We start from the raw sequence: 13994 nt of genomic DNA on the forward strand, positions 1-13994 counted from the left end.
TTACCTCTGTGCTTCTGTTCTTTATACCTGGCGTACAACTTTACCATCTCAACTTCGCGTTACTCACGCTGCATTAATTCACGCTGCTTTGATTCAATCACATTTATCAGAATGCATCCAGTGGCTGTGATCCGATTCGAAGGTTGATTACATCTGCAATTCAATCAAAAACGTTCATTCGGACAAATTCGTTAACGCTGGGGCATCGTCGTTCCGAGAAATAGAAAATTCAAGTTCTTTCATCTTCAAAGATGATGATGATGAGACTGTGCAGAATTTTATTAATATTAAACGTCAAATAAACCGTATGGTGGACATTTAAGTAAAGATTTTTATTTATGCTGGATACGATTGACGTTCACTTATAATGTACCTATTACACATGTCACGCATCGCAAGCAAGTTACATGCTGACGTTCACCCGTCGCGCCAAGAAATTCGAAATTATGCCACAAATTTCTTTTTCACGGCACGAAATGCCGGCGACGAGGAACCCCCATCCACCGTGTAAAGTCGGCGATGAGGGCGACGATGAGGCGAGGCTGGAATCGAGGTCGCGAGAAAATCGTCCTCGCGCGGTTTGCCACGCGTTATCCGCACTGCGAGCCAAATAGAAAAATCAATTTTGAACTTTTGATTTTTGAGAGTTCAAGGCTAGGAGATTTTATTAGGAATTGTTTGGGATTTGAATATCGTTGGATCATCAAATAAATCGAGTGAACAATTGATTTTATTAGTATTTGATTACGTGTATCAGTTCCACTGGCTTGAAATTAACGAGTGTTTGATACTACACGTGGGCACTGGATCTATCACTCGGAACAATCGTCCAAGAGCAATTTGGCGAGCGATCAGTCACGGAATGCGCTAGTTTCTCGCGACACAAATTTCTACCTTTGTCCATTTGACTATCAGATAGACGTCCCAGAAGCCAGAAGGTCAGGTAGCCATTTTCCAACGGAGATACCATGGCAGTATGATTGCCAATGGGGTTTGAGAAAGGGACGACGGAGGCGGTTGAAAGGTTCTAGAAGTAGAAGGGAAGAGAGAAAGAGAGAGAGTGTGTATAACGTCCAAGGGGTGGCATCAGAGGAAGAAGGGCTCCTTCCTAGTACCAGCTAGTGCCCTTTGAAGCCTGGAGCAGAGGGTGTCGCTGCATGCCTACGGGTCCTGGCGAACGGGAGGAGAATTCAAGGGGAAGTTAAAAGAGGGTTGACGCGGGTACCTAAACGAGGTACAGTCCCGTCCAGCATACCCAACGAAAAACGAATATTTAAAATCCAAGATAATTAGTAATAATTATATTATTGATCTCTCTGTCATGTTTCAATATTTGCAAACGTTTGCCAATTAAATATTTATTGTGCCAATGTTATGGAAATAAATTTTAAAATATTCAAAAGCGATGTGAAGCAAAATCTGAGGACGTTACTGCAAATATACGATAATAGAATTGTTCGAAGTAGTTAAATGAATCGTCATGGAGATATTAGCAGCGGTGAACGCTTTATGAGGCGGAGTGTACTTCGTAAGGGATGGGACGGGGGTGGTCGATGTACTTACCATCCTTCCTTCGGACGCCATGTCTCCGTATCTCGTTTAGTCAATGTCGAAAACCGGCTTACCGACCCGCCCTCGCCTCCTCGTTCTCCTTTTGCCACTTCCGTTTGTCCGGGGCCGCCACCCCCATCTCATTCCGACTTTGCGCGGCGCCGCCACTTTGGCCGGCGAAACTTTTTGGTCGTGACCGTAGAGCAGAGACTACTGATATAAGTTGGCCTCGTTTATCATCTTCTGGGCTCCGTATTAACGAGACGCCGCCACTCTGCCCGCAGAATCCACTGGATTCGCATCGGAGAGATGCCCCGAATACTTCCATTGCCGAATTTATGCGACGGATCCGCGTACACGGCGAACCAACTGTTTTATATTAGAATTAACTCGGCGCGAAGCGACGAAGAAAAATCGCCAAGGACACGGCGATTGAATTTATTTTCCCCTCGTGTCTTCGTTGCATCTTATTTTATCAAACAAGAACAACAGCAGATCCCGAGGCGCATGAACTCGAATTTAAAACCGAGTAAAACTACTAATAAACGTGGCCCGGTTTCAATCTTTTTGTCAAAGGAGCGACTTCGCAGCCGGTAACTTTTAAGCGGCACGACGACACGAGAAAAAGGCGGAGGAGTAAAAAAAGGAGGTAGAAAAAACATGGGTAAGACGGTAGGAGTCTAGGGAAGTTTATGGTCTTAATGGAGCAGGTCAGGTTCTCTTATCAATTTATAGTTAGCCGCGTCTCATGATCCATTAATGGCCCGCGGCGAGACAGCGCTGTCCCCGGCCATTTCGTTCGCTTTACTGCCGTCTGGATCTAGTTTATGGTCGCAAAACTAAACTCTGTATTAATTCTATGAAAACGCATCTAAAATCCCGCTATAAACTAAGCTACGTCGGCGCGAACTGAATTTCAGTTGCTCCGCGCGGCCGGGGGGATAAACTTGTGTCTAGTAAACTTTAAGACCGTGCGATCGTGAAAAATTGGGATTTTACTCGACGATGAAATTTTTAGGCGTATCGCGGTGGAACTATTTAAATATGCGTGCTGCTCGAGGAAACAGAACGTATTATCTTATTTAGTTATTAAAGTTTAGATTACAAGCCGGACGGTGACACGTTCGAGCGAAGGTGATCACGAACACCTATGCGACTCGGGGCGGCTGTGTAATACGTGTGTACATATCTGTATCCATCTAGCGCGGCGGTAGCGATAGCGTGCGTGCGTGTCAGACAGACGATGAGAAAGAGCTGGTGCATTCGAGGTATCCACGCGCGAGGTACCCGGCACGCGGGGTGGCGGGGAGCGCAGGCAGCCTGGTCGGACAAGGGTGGCGAGGGTGGAAACGAGAGCCGGGGGACAGAGAGCAAAAGCAAGAGTTGAGGGGAGGAGGGTGTCCGGGGGGTGGTGGCAAGCGAACGAGACAAACAGAGAGGCAGAGGTAGAGAGCAAGGTGCAGGTTTACGACTTCGGTGTGTGCCGGTCTGGCCAAAGGGGCTGGAAGGTCGTATAAGCGGGTGGTCCACCCCCATGAGAGGATGAAGGGTGGTCGTCGGGGTGGATGGTAGGTCCCCCCCGCGTTGCCGGAAAGGGGGGTGGATGGCCTGGGGGCGGCTAGACTTCCGAAACAGTAAAACCACGCCGATGTGTGCGTCTCCGTAACCACCATCCTGCTCTAACCCATCCTACCGTCCACCGACCAGCCCTCGTCCCCTTCTCTCGTTCCTCTTTCTCGTTACCGTCTCCGTCGCACCCGCGGCTCGCTTCTCTCACGCCGTCTTCCTCTTGCCACTTGTCCGCCCTTACCTCCTGCCCCTCGCCGCGGCTCCGCCAGCCCTATAAACCCTGGTCGTCCGCTGGCGCTAGCTCGTTCGCTCGAGCGATGTATCCAGACGTAAGCGAAGGTCGTAATTTCGCGAGTGTCTGCGTGCCGCCCTCTCTCTCTCCCTCTGATCTCGTTCACCCTCGTTCCTTCCTCTCTCGATTTTCCGTTCTTGCAAGATCCCGCACGCGTGTGTATGTGTGTGTGTGTGTGTGTGACGCATGTGCCGAGTTGCCTGTGTCTGTGCGCACCCTGCGACGCGGTGATGCACGTGCGTCGTTCCGGCGCACGTAAGAAGGAAAATTCGGTCTGCAGGGGATGTTAGGCGGCTACGTGTCCGAAAGATCGGATCCCCCGATGAAAGTATCCCGATCAATCAACGGCAACGGATACCTTTTGTCCGTTCGGATTTCGGTACGGATCGCGCGAAATTCGTGCCCGATTCTCGTAGGTATTTTCGTTGCTACGCCCGCCAGCCGGAAGGGATGCTACGCGTAGCGGGAAAATTGTCTTGGAGCAACGTTTCCCTCTGGCTTTTCTTAACCCCTAACTTCGCCGGATTTCGAAAAACAGAAGAACGAAATTCTGCACGTTGACGTTTAAAATCGTGTAATTTTTTTAAATGAAGCGGAATTTTACGCGGAAAACGAAGTACAGGGAAAGTTGTGAATTTCTAAATTAATTCTGCGATTAAACTTTCGGAGTCGTCGCGATAGAAAAGTCCCATCCGATGAGTGCAGTGGTTGGACGTTGGCTTAGGGAAGATAAATCGTCAAGTAGCACTCGATGCAAATGCGGGGTAGAGAGAAAAAAGGGTCGAAGGGTGATTTTTTATTGTCAACTTCGATGCCGGTCTGCTTACGTCCAGCTGGAAACGGTTCCAGCCCGGCATGCACATTACACGGTAGCTATGGGCTTTATTAAAACAGTATATCGGCTGTTTTATCTTATACATACAGGCTCGTATTTAAGGTTTTGAAATTCAAATGAACCGGGCCGAGTGGCCGCCATCCGCTATTGATATGCCAAATATCGCTGGCCTCTAGCTACCGGTTCCGCCCCCGTCTACCTATGAACGATGCCATACTACAAAATCACAAAAGAATATACTCGCTGCCAGTAGCGGCGCGACGAGAAAAGAACACTCGAACGATTTTCATGATAAGCCCTTTATACATAGACATAAATGGAAATACGTGAGTAATTTAGTATCCGGAGTGTCTGTCAATTTTCCTTAATACATTTCCAATTAAAATAATCCAAATGGAATATCTCGAGAGAGTTTCATCAAGAACGAACGTACTCGTGATCGTTGCGTGTACGCACAATGACCCTAAAAGGGATTCCGAGCCAGATTATAGGACAAACAAGCGGCTGAGGATGCAAGTAGTACATAAAGCTGACCTATCTCAACTCGATAACTCTTAACCAGTATCGGGCAACGGAGGAGGAGAAGAAGAAGAAGAAGAAGAAGAAGAAGAAGTAGTATAGTATACGTGGAAAAGCAGACCGCGGGAGCTCTCACCCTACCCGATCGTTTCGCGTCGTTCTCGGCCATACTCGAGCGAAAGTTTTTAATCTGCTTTTCATTATGCTCGTAGAAGTTATCCCGCGGGTGGTGGTAATCGGTTTGTTCCGCGCGTCGGTGTGTGCCGGCACACAATCGAATCCGCAGTCTTCGAGCTTGTTGGGGTTTACGGGCCGTATCTTTATGCGTGTGTACGTGTTCGAGAGTCGCGGCGCGGCATTAACAGCGAAAGGAGGGACGGAAAAGAAAGAGGAAGGGAGGGATAGGATAGAGCAGTAAATTTTCGTCGGTGTGAGTAAGGGCGGAACGACCATGAATGCGTGTCGGTGAGCTGACAGAGTGAGAGAGAGAGAATGCGTCTAGACTGGGGAGAGACTGCGTCGCAACTCTGTGGCCCCGTATCGCGGGGGGAGGACGCGGTGGGGTTCTGTTTAACGACAGACTATCGAGGGATGGGAATTTACCTGCCTGCACCTTCCTGCATCCTCGCCCGAGCTCACCCTTTTACTGCGTCTCTTTACCTACCCTCGCTCTTTACGACGGCCGCTGCACCGTTAACTGCCTTGTTGCCGCCGATATTTCGCTCCCTTTAAACTCACGCGCGCCCGCACCGAACCCACGGGAAACCGAAACTGGCCTCCTACGAGTGCACTTACCGAGATTTGACGACCGTCGCCACCCCGGATAACGGCCGCTACTTCACCCTCTCGTATAACCAAACTGGTTTTATATCACGACAGCTGGCCGAGAAATGTTTCTGTTTACCAGAAATTATTCGCATTCCTGACCTCTCCCACGCTGGCCTTGTCCCATTTTTATTCCCTTCTCCTTCGTTTTGTCACATCAAGGATGTCCGGCGTGCGTCGTTTCGGATTGTTTAAAAACTTGGACAAGGATTCACAGATTCATGACGAATTTATAATTATAATACAAAATCGTGTGAACAGGCCTGCGATAATAATTATGTTTGTTACGTATTCGCATAAGCACGCGGTTGAACTTGTAACAATGGGTAACACGCTTAGCCCGCAATTAACACGGTGTTGCGAGGATTAGAACGAGTCAAAGTAACAGATACTGTTACACAAGTGTAAATAAACGTTTCGTATCGTACCACGAAAATGCCCAACGACGAATGGATAATTCTTATCGATAAATATTCTTTATCAACGGAACCGGCGGTATTCAGCGTGAAAAATCAGTGGGCAACGTGTGTGTTTATCTTTTGTCGTTTAATAAATGGAAATCGGCAGTCGTTTATACGGAACCTCTTTTTGCTAGCGGATGTATCATTAATCGATTGAAATTCGAATCGACGCGCGGCTCGCTATTTACACCGTCGTCGAAATGTTTAACGCGACCTCATAGAGCCCTCTCATTGTTGCTAACGATGTCAATATTTAAATGAAGTTTACGCGTAACTGTTATCTACGATATCGTTTACCTTTCGACGGGCGTGTAACGCGCGCGGTTTTGTCGGGGGATAGCGTTGATATTTAATCGCGGCCCGCTTTGGTAATTGTCTATGATAGCACTACCGGGCTGCAAATAGCCCAGTTATTTACCGACGATCGTGAAACGGATTCATACGATAAGATACATTGCTACAATAAACATTTTCATGTTTCCCCATTGTCCATATACAAACTCTGTCTTCGTGGTGCATAAAAAAAAAAAGGTCTGGAAATACGTTTCCAGATTTCCGTTTGGAATCTCTGAATTTGCATGATCGGTCTTGTAAAAAATAGGTTCATTCTTCACGTGGAATTAGCCGGTTCTCTGTGCGGTCGCAGCAGTGGTACGACCTCTTAGGAGTACGGCAACAATAAGAGCTATGAGCGTGGACGTTGTAACGGAAGAATAAGAAAAGGAAGCGAGGCGAGGCGAAGAGACGGTGCAGTGTGGTAGTGGGACACTGTGGATGGTGGTCGGGTGGCGATGTGGCGGCGTTAGGTTAGGGTTAGGGTTAGAGTGAGTGGCGTGAGGCAGGTCCGGACTCCGGATTCCGGACCGGTCGATACCACCGTCTGTGCGCGCCTCCTTCCACAGAGACTTCCACTTCTCTTCCGTTACGCCACCTAGGCACCTAGGTCCGGGTCCGGCCGGCGTCATCAGCCTCCCCAGCCGAGAGCCTCCTCTGATTCCCTATCTTCATCTTCGATGCGCTTCGCAAGACGTCCTGCGTGTCCTCGAAACTCTTTCCACGGCGCCGGGATCGGATCCAGACATAGACCGCTGGAATAAGAATCAGTCAGCATCTCGACGAATCAAAACCGAGGCGACTCGGTTAAACAATAATTAATTTAAAAATAGGGAATTCTTTCTATTGTACATAAGAAAGATAAATCATGTCTCGGTCTTTTTTCTTTTCGAGTTTCTCATGATTCAAATGTACGCAGGAGATACCCGTGTCGAAATCGTCGAACGCACTTGAGTGGATCGGCCGATCGCGAGTAGGCGCGACCAATTGATTTCTTCACGCGGTTCTCGCCGATGTGCAATACTCTCGGCGACCTCGAAACGTGCCGAATGACTCTCAACTCTCTTCGGTATTAATAAACCACACTTGTTCGTAATTCGTATCAACGTAAAAGGCAAGCTAGCTTGAACATTTTTTACTGTCGTCCAATCGAGCGTACAATGCGTATAATAGAACAGAGTTCGTTTTTTAGCAACGTGTTTCGGACGTAGCCGTGGGCTTCTTATGGCTACTGTATTTAATGAAGACGCGGTAAATTCTGGTTATCAGTTTGGAACGCGATACCGGGTGTATTTCCGTGCAACTGGTCAATGTATACGCGTACATGAGGAAAACAGGGGACGCCGGGGTGTCGGGGAGAAGAGACGCCGTCCATGGGGGTTGATTGTGGCGCACAAGTAGATTACGCAATTATCTTATGAACACGGCGCGTACAAGTGCTTACGCTGCTTTACGTAGAAGATGATAGCTCCCGCGCGAGTTGTACCTACGTACAGTCGTTCGTGAAAGTATCAGAACTCACGAAATCCATAAATAATCCACGAATATATAAAAGTGCAAGACGAGTAGACGTATGATGATTACAGCGCGAAATATAAATTAGGCATCGCCGTGTGCATTGTACAGATATGAGATTCTCAAGTATCTGCTGGTTTTTTAAATCAGAATACAATTCAGAATCATACATTTGATTTTTTTCGTTTCATTAGAATAACAGAACTGTGCACTGAATGATAAAAAACGTAGTTTCGCGAGGGACTGTACGCACAGGTTTATTCGCAAGGCAAAAAGGTTTCTCCAAATTGGCCGCATTACACAATTATCTCGTCTTGACCGGCCCGGGTTCTAACCTTCCTTAACCCCGTGAGGCTCCCATAAACAGGTATACCCGTGATTGCGTATCGTGTACGCACAGAGCTCCTCTCACCGATCGAGTCCCTTCATCTTCATAATTGTGCCCGGTTTCTTTTTCCTCGCTTGCGCCCGTTGAAAAATTGTTGCCGGAGAGCGCGAAGTCACGAATCGGGCTGCGCGGCGAGCCGCACCGTTTTAGAAAGTTAATGATAGCTGATTCGTTTTAATTATGCATTTAGTGCATTAGCGTTAAAAGCTTTTCACGTAAAAAACCGAACGCACCGTTGAATTACCCCGCCGCTTAATTGCTTCTTATTAATAACTGTTGTCATTCACCTGTCTGATCACTGGCCGTTGAGCTCGCGGCTCGATAAGTATCTTGGTCAGGTCCGTCCTTAAAAACGTGATCCTGCGCGATCGATCAGTTTCATTGGAACGATTCGAGGGTCGCATCCGGGTGCTCGAGTTCACACAGCTAGTTAGATATTCACACGGCCACGCACACGGTAGACATCGCCGTGTTAACCGCACAGGCCGTGCCGTTTCTCCCCTTTTTCGCATTGTAATAGAATTGTCTCCATTATTAATGAGCCTAGACTCGGTCTCTCTCTCGACCGCTGACACACATAAACGCCCGACGACCCGTCCGTGTGTATGCTCTGCGTAAATAGGCATGTGTTGGACACGCAGCGCTACGCTGTTCACTTATTCACGTGTGGGAGAACCACCAACGACGAAACGGTAGGCGGAAGTTTCTTTCCGCGAGCTACAAGCTACACGCGTGTACACGGTTATACAACGTGAAAGGATCCGAGTAGTTTTACGAATATATTATTCAACGTTTTCACACAAGATTTATTTTCGATAAACTGACGAGCGTTGGATATACAAAATAGTATTTCTGTCAAGCGTTTAGCTGATCGCTTCGTTTTTCGAGACCCGGCTGGGTTTTTTTTTTGTTTGTTTCAAAGTGGCTAATGAAAATTAGATTGTACATTCGTAACGCAGTTTCGGTCGCGAATTTCTTTAGCCGAGCACCGGCTGGCCTACTACGTGTACGCTTTTAGTTTATAAATACGGAAGTCAGTGTCGTTTCGGTGCACCGTGTCCAGGGAGAACGCTTTTCATTTATTCACACGCGGAAGAACTTTCAACCTTGAAATGGCAGATGGAACCGTACCGACTTAAACGTGGGCGTACACCGTCTACGACCGTGCCATGCATAATTTTGATCCCCCGTCCCGGCCGACCATCCTCCCCCCCCTTCCCCTGTCCGTTCAACGCTCGATATAATAATTTTAAGAGGAAAAACGGCTCGAAGATGCCTCGTGACACGAAAATATTTCAAGAACGTATGAATTTATAGTGGGACACGGGACGTTAGCAATTGTAACGAGGATCGTGCCGTGTCATTAGGTTCTCCTATTGAACCAGATCGGCCGTTTGAATAATTTTCAAACGACGGCTCTCGGCGTTATAGACGTCGATGTAAGTGAATACGTGTGGCTGCGTGAAACTGCTCGACTGGATAAGTAAGGAGGAGCACGGAACATCTAGTGGCCTCGTTCTAAAAAAGACCGTCACGTGTCGTTACCGACGTAACGATCACCCCTTTGCACTTTACGCCCGTACGACGCTAATATAGAATCGCGAGCGCGTCTGTGTGCTGAATGCGAGGTGGCTAAAGAGTCATGGAAAGAGGGCTAGCATTGCTCGGTCGTTGTTTCGAGCGAACTGCGTTGGCAGTTTGCCTGCGCTTTACCAGGTTACAGGCCGGATCGAGCGAAGGAGGTGAACACTGAATGATAGACGCATAGCGTAATCGTCATAATCAACCATGAAAAGTGTACCCCTTTTATGCGAACTTTCAATATTTTAGTAGATGAACCGGTTCACGTTTGTAGATGAATTTTTGATTGAAGAAACTAACTTTAATCCCAAGCGTCTCAATACCGACGTAAACGATGTGTCAGTTCTTTTTGTACATAGCTACTGCACGTTTGTGTATATACGCTTTCTTCGCCGCGATAGATCTGGAAGAATCGAACGGAAACGGAATAGAGCGTGTACCTGGTTGCACCTGTACCCGGCGAGCCGGAACAATCGAAGTCGAGACGATAATGAGAACGACGAACCGGGTTCGCCAAGCTCCCCTTTAACCCAGCTCGCAATTTTTTTCCTTCTCTTCCTCCTTACTTCTTCTCCCGGCTCGTTTCTCACGTTGGGAACGGAGCGGGGTTTCTCGGTTTCATCGACAAAGAGAAAGATGTCCTTTTCGTAAGGACACTGGGAAAAAGGAACGAGAACCGTAACCCTCCCTTGTGTACAGTTATGCACGTACACGGCTCCACAGTGGCAGTCCGGGTTCCTTGAGTACAATGCCGTAACTCGAGGGTAACCATACAATTGATGAAAATCGAGTTATTGAAAGTGTACACTCGGGCTACATAGACATCTCGTATATTTTTACTGCTCGAGAAGAATAATTAAATTGCATCGGAAGGATAATCAAGACTGTAGATATAAAAAACAGGAACAAGCGGTTTTTTTTTTTTTTAAATGTAATAATGAACGTTGGGGCAGGTAAAAGCGGTAGGAACGTAATAAGTTTTGGAGCCAGCTATTTTTCGTGGAATTCGTGTTTAAGAGAGGACACCCAAAAATTGTCGAGGTTGTTACATCACTGAGTACGTACGTACGTACGATGTACGTGCGTGGGCGTGTGTGCACGTAGAAAGCACCGCACAAAACCCTCATCCTCCGTCCCATGAGGTTAGATCCTAGCCACTTCTATGACCCGGCACTACCGTCAGGTTCAGCGAAAGAGAGACAAAAAGAAGAAGAATAAGAGGGAAGGGACAGAGGCGAGGCGGGGGAGGTCGGGACGGAAAGAGGTAGAAACGCGAACGAAGAAAGATAGAAAGTCGTCAGCCTTCCTCTTTCCTTTTGCCACCACCGCCTCCAACCCTCGGCCTTTCCGGCCTCTCGTTCTCGCTCTCTTTCTCTTTCTCTCTCTCTACTCTCTTCCCGTTTCCGTCCTACCACCATCGCATCGTCGGCCGCACCACCGAGCAGCTTTGAGCTTCCAGCTTTTTGTGGAGGTTCAACCACCTCGCGTCGGAGCGACGCACGCAGAGGCCTCGTCGGGCTCTCACGCAACCCTGCCGAAACGGTACCTAACGTGGCCCGGCGCGGCGTCTTGTTCCCGTCCCGACGCCACCCCGCGCGCCGGGCCCCCCCGTCCCTGTCCTAACCATGCCATTTCAACCCCCGCACGCCGCCGTTCGAGTCAACGATACGACGCACGGTCGGCACGAAAGACGTTTCGAGAGAGGGCTGCATCGACCACGCGAGAAAATTGCACGGTTGCGTTTTAAACGCTACGAAAACCGGAGAACTCGGCCGTAAATCGGCGGACAGTTCCGTGGGTAGAAAAATAGACTTGCCACTGTCGCTATCAATTCAACGTACAGCCCCCTGACAATTTTCAAACGACGAGACCCGTTCATTTTTAAGAACTCTATAATCGACGTAAAAAATTATAAGCAAGCACGATTTCAATTTCGCATCCACCGGACTGTTCGTAAAGACTACAATGACATCGATGATTAATTAATAGTTCGCATTCGGCGATCGTTAACGAAGTTTGTTTTGCTCGAACCGAGTCGAGCAGAAGATGATGGAATCGACTCTAAATGAGGGATAATGTGGAGTAGATCAAACCCGTAGGACTGCGGGGCAGGAAGGGGAACGATGGAAACCGGATGTGCACACGTGCGTTCTCGCTTTTACAGGGGACGGTGGATGCGGGCTGAAGAGAAAGAGGGCGAGAGCCAGACAGGGGAGCGAGGGAGGAGGAAGAGTAAACAGAATTTGCATGGAAACAGTGTGCCAGTGGGTCGCGTCGGGCTGTGGGTATTTAACGCTGTTCTTCCTGCCTCTCTTCCCGTTTCTCGCTTCCCATCCACCCTACGGTGATGAATAAAAGTATTGCCGGGTCCCGTCGCGAGGCTCTATTTAAATCTGATAATACATTTTCAAGATTGCCTTCTTAAACAGCACAGAAATCCAAGTTAAATACGGAGCGAGATAGGACAAATTAGTTGTACCACGAAATTTTTCGAAGACGTACAACGAATTAATTAGAGAAATTAATTTTACACGTGATTCTAATTCGATTCAGGGAACATTGTCCTCTCACCTTCAATCCCTGTGCGTTGTCCCGGTCTGTGTACCGGTTTCTCTCGTTTCATTTCTTTTCTTTTGCACGTGTAACCACTGGGAAACTGCTCTTTTTAAACAGTAGCATAATTCTGCCACGGCTGACGTGGTAAACGCATTACGGTCGCGGCATTATGCATGTAAACGTGGCATTCACGGGGATGAATGGACGCGTGTCGGACTCTCTTTCTCTTCCCCGCTTCCGCGATGCACTCTCTGGCCCTTTTTAACGGTATGAAAGTTGAATATGTTACCCAGTTTTAGCGTATCAGTTCGGTGAATATTTCGAAGGAACAACGATGAACGCAGTTGTTGTTATTATTAATTATCGAGAATAATTATGAGTGAATGTTTCGATTCTCCGTTCGACGCGATGCGAACGTTTCATTTAATAATTCGAAATGCATAGCGGTACGATCACGACGGGAAAAACGGGTTAAGGGTGTTTTTCAACGGTGGAAGGACCGAAGGATAGGGAGGGGGATGAAAAGGGAACGTTTACACAGGAGTATAGTTTCCGTGCATACATCCCGGTCGGAGGGAACGCGAAATTGAGACAAATCGACGGCGTGTGCCCGAGATTTCGCAGCGTTCCAAGTCTGAAACATTAATGCCGCTTAAAACATCTTTGCCTCGCGAGCGATGCTGCACACACGGTCGTGCCTCATCCCAACGACAAAACGAGCGAGAAGTTTACACTGGGGTCCAGTTTCTCCGATTTCAAATGGGAACGCGTGAAACTTTAACCATAGAAAAAATACAGCTTCGTTAGATCAAAGTCTTTCTTGTTTAACAATCCCAGTTGCTTCGTTACAAATTGGCTGCTCGGATTAAACGCGAATTTGTTAATTAACCGTGAGTCCGGGAATTTTCGTACACGCAAGAACCGACGGATGTTCATCGTAAAACTGGGATGAATGGGACGGAAAGCTTCTACAACGTAATGCCGATTACGGCGCCTAATAACCTTGCTACTTGACTGATATACACTACTCACTGTAGAGTGGAAAGTTGTGAGTTTGAAAGCTACTTTGGGTATAGAGTACGAGGGAAGAAGAACAAGTGTGCGGCATGAGAGGCGAGAGGAACGGGTGTAACGAAGTTCCTTAACGAGGCTACCCATTTTGTCGACTTAACTTGATCGATAACTACGTGTCTACCCTCTGCTTTTCAAGCACGAAGGCCGACACGTCGCCACGCTGCCGTGGGTGCAGGATCATTCTCTTCGAATGATTGTTACCGTCATCGTTCAGACTGGCGGACAACACCAAGTCACCAGCTTTCATTATACCTTTTATTATCGTACGTCGTTGAAGTTAATAAAAAATTATAACGAAACGAAATAACAAGCAGGAAATGAAAACTAATTCCTATAATTAGCTGGGTTTATTAATTTCGGTTTTAACTACGTGCTGGACAATGAAAACGTTTGCGTAATTAGTACGGTTAGTTAAATTGTTGGTTAAACGTCGTCGATGAAGTTACGCATTGTTATTTACGTTTAAGTTGATTTATTAGGATCTTATCGGCGAGC

General features: G+C 47.6%; 1 long non-coding RNA gene across 5 annotated transcripts in view; it reads right to left on the minus strand.

Moving 5' to 3' along the window:
- LOC108626397 (uncharacterized) overlaps positions 1–13994 on the minus strand; it is a 131911-nt gene continuing 117917 nt past the window's right edge. For 2 of the 5 annotated variants that reach the window (XR_003389382.1, XR_003389385.1), the window contains exons 6-7: positions 374–7140; positions 1–153 (exon numbers count right to left, since the gene is read on the minus strand). This is a non-coding gene — a long non-coding RNA (uncharacterized LOC108626397). The remainder of the gene's footprint in view (positions 154–373; positions 7141–13994) is intronic. The other 3 variants (XR_003389383.1, XR_003389384.1, XR_001916689.2) reach the window with 3 other exon arrangements.

The sequence above is a fragment of the Ceratina calcarata genome, unplaced genomic scaffold, assembly GCF_001652005.2.
Source record: "Ceratina calcarata isolate Rehan_Ccalc_2016 unplaced genomic scaffold, ASM165200v1 scaffold399.2, whole genome shotgun sequence".
Taxonomy (NCBI): domain Eukaryota; kingdom Metazoa; phylum Arthropoda; class Insecta; order Hymenoptera; family Apidae; genus Ceratina; species Ceratina calcarata.